This window comes from Lagopus leucura, unplaced genomic scaffold (genome assembly GCF_019238085.1).
Source record: "Lagopus leucura isolate 7727_CA_CO unplaced genomic scaffold, USGS_WTPT01 Super-Scaffold_100002, whole genome shotgun sequence".
NCBI classification, from domain to species: Eukaryota; Metazoa; Chordata; class Aves; order Galliformes; family Phasianidae; genus Lagopus; species Lagopus leucura.
In genome coordinates this window covers 40388768-40401583 of record NW_024962263.1, presented here as the reverse complement: position 1 = coordinate 40401583, position 12816 = coordinate 40388768, and the positions used below count along the sequence as shown (strand labels likewise).

General features: G+C 41.7%; 1 protein-coding gene across 1 annotated transcript in view; it reads left to right on the top strand.

Moving 5' to 3' along the window:
- Positions 1-12816, top strand: part of GNAL (G protein subunit alpha L) — a 179755-nt gene that overhangs the window by 50491 nt on the left and 116448 nt on the right. The window lies entirely within an intron of this gene.

The window sequence follows — 12816 nt, the reverse complement described above, 5'->3', positions numbered from 1 at the left end:
ACAAGCTAGCAAGTGTATGTTCATTTCTGTTCTGAGTACTCCAGGTTCTTTCTAAACAAGAACTTTCTAATCAAGTTAGTCTTGAAAGATGTATTTGAGGGTAGGGAGTGTCTGCTTTTCTTTTATTAGAGATCATTCCAATCCTCATTTGCCACTTAAAAGGTACACCGAAAAATGGAGTTGCTCCTTAGGATTTTATGTACTGATCTCTGAACTTAACTTTTTCAGGAAATGGAAGACTTACTTATTGCCTCCTTTGACGGAGAGATTTCTATGCCCCATAAATCAGGAAGGAGAGTTTCAAGGGCTAGCTCCTGTCGCTAGGTAATTACATACTCAGCGCAATCTCCTGAAATGTGTATCATTTGTGTCAGAAAGGAAAACAGACTTCTACTGACAGCTTCATCTCATAAGCATGAAAATTGGGGAGGGAGGGTTTAGGGAAGTTTATTGTGTTCTTTTATAGTGGTTACGAGCTCTTACACAACTCTGTGAAATCATCTGTGTGATTTTCTGACGCTGCCAGCACTGACTGTCGCTGTGGATGGCAGGTATGGAAGGGTCCCAAGTAAGGAAGTAAAAAGAGTGAAAGTAAGAGTAGAGGTCATTTAAAGAAAAGAGAAAAGCAATTTTTTTGAGAAAGGAGTGTATAAGAATTAGAGAATGTATCTTTCAAAAAATGATAGATGAGTTCTGACAATTAGATATGGAAAGTGAGTAAAAGAGACTGGGGTGGAGAAAGAGAAGGGAGGTAGTATTGCTTAATGCACTTGCCTCCTATTCTAAAGATAGCCATCTAAATAAAAATTTCAGTGGTGTTCCAGAGCAATTGTAGACCAGGATGTATTCAGTTTGCACCAGCTGTTTGACCTTGCCTTGCTACTGACTGCAATGAGGCAGTCGCTGTTGTGACCAGCGCTGTCTGAGCTGCCGTGGAGAGATGTGTGTCTCCCATCTAGCAGCTCTATCACCCATCAGCAGCTCAGCAAAATCTGGGGACTGTACTGAGTCCTTTGCTGCAGATTGTTTAAGTTCAAAGCGAACCTCTGTCATTTTTCCAGTTCTGTCACCCCTGCAATAATTCATATTTGGGCTGTCTGGCCTGTCAGGAGCTAAGGATTAAAACACGAGTGAGGATGCATCTTCTCTTGCAGTTAACCTCATCACTGTGCTGTCATTTTGCAGCACAGCCAGTCATGCTAAATTTCTGCTGATTTTTAGTAGCTTGAATGGAGGTTCTGAGGGATTTTTACATAGGAACTACAGGTCCTTTTTTTTTTTTTTCTTTTATGCCACTTTCTATCCCCCGGAAGGGGAATATGGAAGAGCGAGGTCCATCTTGAACAGTGAAGCAGCATGGCAAAATTCCTGGAAGTTGCAGGTGGACTCCAATTGCTCAAACCTATAAACAGATACTTTGAACTTAACCTGTTAGTTTCAAGTTTGAAAGCTGTTCTTTGTGTGTAACCACAGATCTAGGTACTCTTCAAAGGGGTATCTGTCTTCTTAGTTGCAGGATTCTTGGGAACATGTATGTTGTAAGCAGTTCAGTATGCAGACAACTCTTTTAGTACAAGAAGTTGGGATCCACAGCGAAGACCTCATAAAGTAGCTGGGAGAGTAAAAGGAACTCAAAAATGCAAATGAGGGTAGGGCTGCAAAATGGGAGTTTGGCACTTGGCGTAAGAAAATTAATTTGGTCATGGAGAAAGCAAAATAGGCATTCCCAAAAATTGAAAGTGGCAAGTGTACCATGCATAGTCAGTTAAGAAACCCATGATAGGAAAAAAAAAAAAGATAATATTGAGTGTTTATGAGAGACAATTCAACTTATGTTTTGATCAAGATGAATGTGATTTATCTAGAAGTGGCGTAGGAGAAAAACGTAGATCAAGTCTCTGGCTTGAAGTGGTGCTGGAGATTGGAGGAGATGTTGTGGACTATGAATGGACAAATATTTCTAATGTAATATCAGAATGAGATTGTGGTGTTCTACTGGATTCTCATAAACTTAATAAATTTGGCTTAGCTGGTGGTGGAAGATTATGAAAAATGATGGCTTTTCAGTGTTTGTCAATCCAGTTTTTTGAAAAATTTCAGTGTGTGACTTCTGGATTTCAAGCATAATGTTACCTACAAAAAGTTGCTCTAAACCTACTGGAATTTTGGGTTTGTTTTTCAAAAAGTTGAGACACTCTTGGACATATTTTTAGACACAATACTCTGAAAAGCTTTATCTGAATATGTCCTTCTGTAGATATGAAGGACAACAAACATGTATATGTCCCATCAGTTAACTGCTGTTTCCTGTTCCGAGTTCTGAGAAACTAATTATCATAATTTTGCAATATGTAAAGACCCCATCCTTATTTTAGAATGAAAGCTGACTGCAATTTTCATCCGCCACTGAGGAAATACAGTGATCACCAACAAATATTTTATTTTCATAAAGTCCGTTGTAACCTGATTGCAGCATTCTACAATGATCTTTTTTAAGTTTCAAGCTGATGTTTGTCTAAAATAGCTTAACTTGGCCATGTACTTTGTCTCCTATTTTGAAAAGACTCAGTCATTAAAAGAAGGTTTGGATTTCAACTTTTAATTTCTTAGTTTAAAACTCACAAGGTAATTATTTCTGAACTCTCATACAAGATATGCCACCAACAGAGTGCAAAAACATTCACTCACACGTGGGTCTGGCACACAGAGCAAAGGTTTATTTTTATTAGTGAAGTTTTCTTCTGGGAGAAGGAACAGATAAAGGATTTGAAGGAAACAGAGCCATGTGAGGTGAATTCGTACCAAAAAACCAACATTCTTGTGCGTGTGTGTGTGTGTGTTGTCAGTAATACACTGACAACATACCTATTAGCTTAGACTTTTACTTACGTCATTCCACATGGAGAAGGAGGAAGTTGTTATCTGCTGCTTGCTTTTCAGTTTTATCTTTAGGGAAATTCAAGACTGCCACAGTGCATTGATAGGTAAATGCTAATTTTCATACGTATTGGCATCAGTGCTCATGGGGCATTTTATTCAAATTGTACAAACCCATAGTTGTGGTAGGATCTGGAAGGAGGGAATTGTATCGGGCTCTAAAAGGTCAGAATGACAGCTTCTCAAAGAAACGACACATGGCCACGGTATCTGTACTGCAGGGTAATTTATAATGGTGGTTGGTTTTTTTCTGCCTTTGCTTTTGTGAAGGATCACTGAGGTTGGGGTAGTTTCATGAGATCTGGAGATGTGAGTTGTTTGCCCCTGTGGCATTTCTCATAGGCTCAGGTCAATGACAACTTATCGACTGACGGAGCCGGTGGATTCACGGGGACTGGTAAGCATGCTGGAAAGCACCATGACGAAAGAACTGCTCTATGTGAAGAGAAGCATCAAAATACATTATTAATATATTTGTTTTCTTATGAAAGAAGTGGATTCATAAATGCCACTGAAAATGATTGGTCGTGAGCAGAAGTGCTAAACTGAGTGTAAAAGCTTTTCTCATGGTGAAACTCGCTGGTCACCCGCTCTCCAGCTTTACTTCCCAAGTTATTAACACATCATTAGGAATACACTCGTTTTGGCTTGCTGCCATGCAATGCAGTTGCTCAACTGTATTTCCTGCTAGTAACCTTTATTTCCATTTCACAATGACTTCTGATCACTGATGATTATATCTCTAGATTAACTCACCTTGAATCCATTTATATTCTATGTAGAGAAATAAGCTTTTCAGGGGAGAAATCTATTAGATAATAATATAGTAATGTTCATAATTTTTTGGATTTTAAGCATCTGCATTACTGAGATACATTGCACCCCACATTTGATTTATTATATAAGCTTGATACCTGGTAAGAAGCTTGGCTGTAGCAATCAGCATTTAGCTAGCAGAACTGCATTGTATGAGTTGATACTTTTCACTGCAGCTGGTTAAGTTTGGTATTGATAACATCTTGCATATGATTTTAACTCTTAGTGGACATAGTGTTGGTCCCTATTAGGCATGATTATAGCCTATTTTTATGCAGCCCATAGCAGAGGTTGCTTTTCTTCCCAGCAATGTAATATTAGCCCCCAAAATGTTTGAGCAGATTCCAAGCGTAGGCTTAATATTCATAGTGATGTCAGAGTTTTCAGATGTCTAATAAAAAATTAATAAATAAATGAAAGCACTGTAGTACTAATTTGGAACAGAACAAGTTGTTAAAAAAATTCATTATGTTGCTATAATTTAATACACATAGTGCAGCATGGAGTTGACCAACTTATAAGTAAGCCAGATAGTGCCAAAGTATTAATTAGTGATAAAGATTGAGTTTTTAAATTATCTTAATTGTTTTGATAACAAACGATTTGAACAATCATTTTCTAAGGTAATTCTAATTCTTTGAGTAGTTCTGAGATTTAGTTCTTGAAATCTGATAGTGTAATTTGAAAAAGCGAAGAAGTCCCTTACTTAATAGGTATGTATCTGCATTTGTATATCTGTCAATATTTTGAATTTTTGAAGTGCAATCTATCCACTCAGTATATTCCAAAAAACATACAGAGAATCACAGAATCCCAGGGGTTGGAATGGACCTCAGGAGATCATTGAGCACCCGCTGCTAAAGCAGGTGCCCTACAGTATGTTGCACAGATAGGCATCCAGACAGGGATTGAATATCTCCTGCACGTTCAGTAAGTTCGTGGCAACAAAATGCCATAAATATAAGGTCTAACATCATGTAATACAACTTATGTACTAGCACTAGTGCTAGTTCAGATTTCCACAGGCAATTGAAAGTATTTACAGTTTACAGGAAGAGAAACGCAGAACTTGGCACTATTGAAGGTATGTTGACTCAGCATCACTTTTGGTGGGATGGGGTTAATCTTTGGCTGTGAGCTCTGTGCTGTTCATTGAAGACAACCACCAGCTCACATTATAAATCATGTAAATTCTTAGAGACAATGTATGGAAAGTAACAGTATTAAATCTCGAAGTTTACACACTTGACACTTCAGTGATAGCTTTTCTTCTTTTTACTCACTGTCTGCAGAACACAGAGAAGTAATCTGATGGTTTAGAAATCTGTAAAAAAATAGAGGAGGTAAATCAAGTTAGGGAAGCAGTATGGTAAAGGCATGAAGCAACCCTGAGCAGATGCATAGATTAGGGCCGAGGCTATTGTTTGTTGACACAATAGAAGGAACAAGTTCGGAAGGTGTGTGGATGCCTGCCACATGTGGCCTCTTCCACTCAGCAGGACAGGGCTTCCACGCCAGCCTGGTGACAGGCAGCTGAGGAGAGGGGCCTCCATCTCCGGCTCTCATCCTTCCCTAGGACAGCAGAGCCACTCTGTACTGAGGGCTGGTCTGGAGATGTGGTTTCCTGCAGTCACCTCTTCCAAGTCCATGCTCTTCTGAGGACTCACAATGCTAGTTTTTTTGGTCTCATTGCATCTCAAGATAGAATTATTAAATTAGATGAAGCAGTTTGCATTGCATTGTATTCAGTGGTTTTCTCTAGTTGTGGGAATGCTCTCTTGTACTTCCCTTGAAAGCAGTATTATACCTTTGATTTTTGTCATGAGAAAGCAGAAGGCCCCAGCCCTTGTGGCCCAGGCTACTACATGCCCTACATGCTCACTGCTGGCAGCCACAGGGATCACTGGCCTGATCCATCTCACCCCCCCCGGTCTCTTCTCTGATACTAGCTGTCCTTACCTCCTCATAGCTCTTCTCTCAACCTGTGCCAGCTTGTCATTGTTTCTCTTGAATGGAGGAGACCACAGTTAATATCAGAGTATGAGGAATACCCTATTTGACATTTACTGGGCTGTTTTGTTTTGCTTTGTTTTGTTTCATACAATCACAGAATATCGTAAGTTGGAAGGGGTCTGCAAAGATCAAATCCAACTTCCAGCCCCATACGGACCACCCAAAATTCAAACAGTATGTCCGAGAACATTGTCTAAATGCTTCTTGAACTCGGGCTGCTTGGGGCCATGCTTGCTGCCCTGAGCAGACTGTTCCATGCCCACTGCCTTCTGGTGCAGAACTTTTTCCATATATCCAGTCTTCGTTCTCATGGTGTGGCACTCTGATAGCTCATGGTCATTTTGAGGTCAAATTTATCCTGAAATCAATCTCCATAATGATGACTGTATGACAATACGTTCATGCAGAGGAGCTGCATCTGAGATGTAGTGACAACTCATGTTTGGATATTTGCTATCTTATCATTGGCTTTTGCGGCCTGAATAATTTTAAAATGAATGACATGAAAAACGTTTATGTGACGTACTGTGTTTCCTTGGTGTAATCCTTGAATCTTTCTGAACATACAGATGTCCATTGCCAAGCACTGCAAGTCATGGTATAGAGCACAAACATTTCAGTAGCACAGGGAAGTTTTCACCCAGCTCAGTGTCATTTACATGATAGAGCATCATCCTGAAGTGCATTCTTCCAAGCTGTCTTGTAGGCAGTGTTACACTAGTTTGTATTTCTGGTAAATGTTTTGCAGGAGTAACCTATTAATAGCTGATTTCCCTACATGAGCAGGCAGCACCCTATGCTGTTTAAAGGTTAGGAACAGATTTGTAAATTGAAATTTATAGTAGTTATTTTTGTTGAAATCAAGTGTACTCAATTAGCGTCCATGTAAAAGAGCTACGTTGAAGAACACAATAGTCATCATGTATCTAATGATCCTTTATTAGCAGATTATGAACGTATCTTTATTAGTGTTATTAATTGTGCTGACAGTGTGGCTGACAGGTGAAGCCATTTCTTATTACAGTAGCTTTTGTGCCACAGCATCAAGATCAGAAATGCAGTTCCTAAAGATTTGCCTGTTATGAAGAATAGGCTGCAAAGAAATGGAAGCACATCTTGCTATTGTGTTTAGTGACTCAGGTGACAGATTGCTGTAGCTGATTCTGAGCAGGAAGAGCTTGCACATAGGTAGACTTAAAGTCTGTCAGGCTTGGTTCACATTTACATATTGTGTATGAAAATTAGGACTAGGACAGGGTTGTTCTGAGTTGTTACACACTTCAGTGTGGTGTATGAACAGCTGTATCAGCTGAGATTGCTGGATTACACCACTTCACTTTTGCGTTTGTACTGTTGCAAGTCTCAGATTCCACAATAACTTATTTATTATTTATAAGGGGCCTGCTCCAAAATTGTTGCAAGTTCTCCAGACTTTCCAACATTTTCCCCTTCTCCATCATGCATACACCAATATTTCTTGTCACCTTTTGTCTCAAATAAAATGATCCGGATCTACTCCTGTGAGATTTCATCCATGCTCCTGATCTTTAGAATAAACTAAACAAATATATGCTCCAAAGAATGTAATCCATGCTACACAAACAGCCCAGTGCATGTTGAAAGAAAGCTTTAGCTTTTTAGTAGAAATAGATCAGTAAAATTATATGGGTTTGTATTTCATTAAGCATTCTGTAAGGGTTCCATCAGAATACCTTTGTAATTTCAGGACAAGCAGGGAATAGGACAAGTGAATAAAAGAATAGCAGAATAAGAAAATAGATAAAGTAGGACTCTCACAGGAAATGGTCACACTCTCCTATTCAGGAGAGGTTTTCCACCTCTCCATAGGTATGCAGACAGAATACTTATAAAATCATGTAAGTAGTCTTCATATCTGCTATTTCAGCTGTCCAAGAAATTCACGTCTGGAAAGCACAGAAGTTGAATTCCAGCATAAACCTGGTTTTAGAAAAGACTGCTTAGGTCAACGAGTCATGTCCCTTCAATTACAAGTAAACATGTGATAGCTATTTAATCCAGGAGATCATATGCTTTACACACAAATATCTATAACAATCCTAAGATCTATACCACAGAAGGCCAAGCTGAGCATAACACAACAAGTATGTGTTACAAGCAATGTATGGGGTAAGATAAGATAGATGAATGAGGAGAAAAACACTGCGTATTTAGTCAGTGATTGTGATGTTTCATCTGGGTTTACTAGTCCAGACTCATGCAGTGAAGCACAAGTTGTATTCCTGCAATAAAGACTGCTGAAGCAGATCAGGGTATGAGGCTACACACAGCCTGGCCAACGTTATTTCCTGAAGCCATTTTTACCAATTACTCGTGTGCAGTAACATGTAGGGATCCTTAAGCATGGTTTGAACATGGACTTACTTTGAACTTAGCAGTGGTTCTGGGTCTTGCAGATGCATTAATGTGTACTTACTAAAAAATTAGTTGCCCAATTCCTTGATTCGTGTGAACAGACCTATATAAGAGGATTGCCTTAATTTGTTGGGGGACGCTGTTGACCATTACAGCATCCAGAAGATTTACAGCATGACTTTGAATTTGGGCATCAATAACATGACTAGGTAGAGACTTTTTTTATAAAAATGTCAGCCTTAATTATCTTAATTTCTCAGGCAGAAGAGCTAAAACGCAAAAAGCTGAAGTGTATCTCTGTATTTACATCAAGATGAGAGGTGATACGAGCACACATAACTTACAGATCGGATGTGATTGTGGTAAATGTGGTGACAAGCTATCTTAGCAGAATGTGGCCTAATAAATGGAGGTAGTGTCAGAATATGCTGTGACTGTCACAGTTCTGCCAGTACATGTGAGTTAGAGGTGATGCTAAGGTATGTCTTCAATATGTTCAGTGTCATAACAGATATTTTTTCCCTAGTTTCTCACTTCTGGTCAAATGGGGTGATCATGATAGTCAACCGGAGAATTCACTATGACATTCAGAATTCTTTGTCATATACAAAATTCATTATAAACTGAAGATAAATTATTCAGCTTCACTGTTACAGCTGTGCAAGGTGTTGGTCAGCACCTTGCAGAGAATCCAGGACATGTCCCCATATAGATATCTTTCCTCTAGTTTTTCAAGTAGCAACCACAGCGATAATTCTAGCACTGTACTGTGTAGTTCTACTGGTACTAGTACTTCTAGCTAGTACTAGTAGTTCTAGCACTACTTCTATATTTGTTTATATGCTAGAGACCCAAATCAAGGAAAACCTCTCATAACTGGGGATACTGCCATGAAAGTGTCTGTTTTTCTAACCAGCAACATATCCCATAATAGAGGGTCTCAAATTCACGAAATGAGAGCTGGTCCTTTTGCTTATTGCAAAAGCTTCTGTGTCATGTAGCTTAACAGTATTACTTGACTGTAATATGTAATACTTGAACCACACAAGGTTACTCAGCCTATTCAATGTGACTAGGCCCTTGCTGGATTTCAGTCTTAGTCAGCAACTTCTGCTTGGAGTACTGACAGATGGAAGTGTGTGCAGTGCTGCCGTGTGAGTCTGTCTTTGCAGAAAGGGATTTCTAGTCTGAAAAACCAAGTCATAAGCACATGAATTGTCTTACCAGTCTGAACATCAACTGAGCTGACTGGGATTTCCCCACCAGGCGTTCCCCATTCTCTGTTTCCTCCAGGATGTGGACAAGGAGTAACTAGCCTGGAGAAGGAATAACCAGCTTGAGTGAAAGAGGATTGTCCTCTTTCTCTAATGTGATCATACCACAAAGCTGCTTTTCACCTGATGCTGTAACTTGCAGGCCTCTGTGGTGCATCTGGCCTGCTAGCACGCTTCTGTTGTGTTGAGGGACATGGTTTAGTGGGAGCTATTGGTAATAGGTGAATGGTTGGACTGGATGATCTCTTAGGTCTTTTCCAACCTTGGTGATTCTATGATTCTATGATTCTATGATTCTTGGAGCGAATGCCTCCCTTCACAGCTGCTCTCTTGGAGCAAAAGGCTATCATCCTCACTTCTGCTGGCTGCTACCTGCAGTTTTTCTCTGGAAAACTCTGCTTTATTTTCAAACCTTATTACTTTTACTCCACGGACTTCCACCAGACCTTTTGCTGTCCTTTTGCTGTGCACACCTGTGCTCTTCAGTGCCTCACAAAGGAGCAGCAGAGGGGTGAGCTGCTTTGCCAGGCCAGCGATTTGGCAGTAATTGGAGGAGTGTGGCGTAGGAATGGGGACACTACAGCTGGGTCAGGGAGCCCCAGAACTGCCCCCTCCTGAGGCTGACTCTTTCCTGCATTGCTGAGTTTGTCCTTAATCCATGCAATGAGATCTATTCAGAGTGAGTGTGGACTCAGACTTTTTCCTTCTTCATCAGTGAGAAGAGCTCCCCTCCAAGTTTTTATAAGGACTTCTCTGAGGTGACAGGTTTAAACACACAAGGCAAAAGGTTAGATTTTTTACTGTGGCATTTACTTCTCTGCATAGCGTGTGCTGTGTGTTTACCAGATCCATAGTCAGTATTTTTCATACAGCCAGAGTCATAATTTTTCAGGTTCCTGGTTCGTGTATCTTACAAAAATCCAAATGTAGCATTCCAGGGAGTGTGTACTTTTGTGTTAATATTTGACAGCTGCAGGGAGACAAACTTACCAAGAATTTATTACCAGGGAGAAATAATTATTTTTTCTTGAATACCTATGCAAATAACCATTTATTTTTCTCTTTTCAGACTGTGGTTTGACAATGAGGTGGAGTAAAAGCATGAAAAAGAGAGGTCAGTGAGGAGAGGCAGCTCAGGTCACGCAGCATTAGCCAGCTAGTGCAGTGCCCAGACTTGAGGACAGTGACAGTACGGAGGTCAGAGACCCCTGTGAAAGCTGAGGCAGGAAGACTGACAAGCAGGAAGAGTCTGTTTTCCCACTGCTTAGCTCCCCCAAAAGCTTTTATTAACATCCATTTCTTCATTGCTTTGTCTTTGAGAAACAGACCAAAAGCCACAGAAGGGACTTTATAAGGGAAGACAGCCTGCAAAGGGTCTGCAGGGTTTCTGTTGAAAAACTTCCTCTGCCTCTACGTAATGTTTTCAAGAAAATATTCTGCATCATTCCTTAGAATGATTAGAGGAGTAAGGAGCAACAGCATCAGTGGAGCTGTATCTGTAGGAGCACCATCCTTACTGGTTCCCACTGATTTTTGTCCCTCTTTGTGGACAATTTAGTCCAAACAGAATGGGCAAAAGAAGCTGCTCTGTGATTCTGTGGCAGGGGCAATAGCTGAGTTACCAGTTTTCTTCCACTCAAATGTATGAGCACAACCTCTGTGCTTATAGCTTGGGCTCACCACTCTGCCTGAGTAGGAACCTGCAAAGGAGAGTGGGACATGAGTTTTTATATATACATACTTATATAGATATATATAACGATCTGACAGGGCAGGAGCAGTGCAAAATATCTTGCTTTCAAGAGGACCATGAACTTGACAAGGAGGATGTCATGTTGGCTGACTGGGAAGAGCAGGGAGAATTTCCTTTTCTTTGGATTCCCAAGATTTGGCTTTTATCCATGTATGATTTGTTCTAGAAGCTTGTTTCCTAAAACAGCATTGCTGAAACCATTTCTAGAGGCAGGTTGATAGCATCCTGTTTAGGCTCACAGTTGGGTTTTTCTTTGTGCAGAAGACACACATGCATGTGATAACTTTGATTTCTCTCTGGGGAAAAAAGAATGTGCAGTGTGCAAAGAGGGTGAGAGCTGCTTCTGTGATTGCTGTTATTTCTAGGATTTTGTAGTTCTGAATGTGCCTGAATAAGGACTTCTGCGTTTGGGAAGGAAAAAAAAAATAGGAAGAGTGCAAATATAATTACAGCCAAAAGTTGTTTCTGAGCATAGGTCACTTGCACGTGTCATTCTTCAAGTGTGTGATCTTTTCTCAGGAGGAAGAGACGCAAAGGGGTCATGGGGTTTGCGAGGGGGAGAGAGGAAATGAGAAACACTTTCCCTCTTTCGGAGAAAGGTAAAAGCAGGATATACCATGATCCTGTCAAGTCCTGTTGGCCCCAAGCCTTGTCTCAGCTAGGAATAAACCTGCACCAAATATCCCCACCTTAGTATATACAGGAACAAAACTGCTAAGGAGGAGCTGGGGGAAGAAACAAGGCCAAAACTAGGCAGATTTGGAACATAGCAAAACTTAAGCATTGAAATAGGAAATAAATATGGCTCCACTCATCTTGTGCATCCTATCCTATCTCTTCTGCCAGCGAAGAGCAGCAAGTTGTGTGTCTCCTCCCTTGAGCTGTTCACCCTGCAGCCCTAAAAACTGCAGGTGGCATGAATTGTGCTTTCAGTCCCACCTGTGTCAGAGGACAGGAAAATAGAAATAGGGAAAAAACATTCGGTTCTAAAAAATGGGCAGTCTGATGCTAACAAGCGCATATTTTGGCCCAGCAGAACCTATGGATTTTTACCTGTAGTATTCTCCCCACACACACACTGCCTGTGCAGGGAGGAAAAGAAAACAGCGATGAGGAGCAGCACGGAGGAGAACAAAAGAGTGTCCATGTTCTAGACCAAGCAGGGCCATCAGCACAGGTACCTGGCACCTGGGTGCCATAGTGCCTCCTGAAAACAGAGGCAAGCACAGGTGGAGGACTGCCTGTTCTCCTTTATCGTCTGCGCCTCCACAGCGGGAGCGCAGCTTCGGCAGTCTGGAGGAATAGCTGTACTCGGAAATTCAGGGTGCCGGTATTTCGAGCCGCGGGAGGCTCCGCGCCCACTCTTCCTTCGCCGCTCCCGCGCCTTCGCGGCTCTCCGAGCGGCGCGCGTCGTCGGGGCCGTGGTGCTACGGGCGCCGCTCCCGCGGCGGGGCGGGCTCAGCGGGGGGCGGCCGGCCGCCTCCTCGGGAGGAGGAGGCCGGGAGCCGCGGGCCGACGCGCCGGCTGCCTCCAGCGGGCGGCGGATGCCAGCTCCAGGTTTTCGCGGCGGCAGGGCCGGCGGGCGGGCGAGGGCCGCGGGGCGCGGCGGGGCCGGGGGCGGCGGGGGTC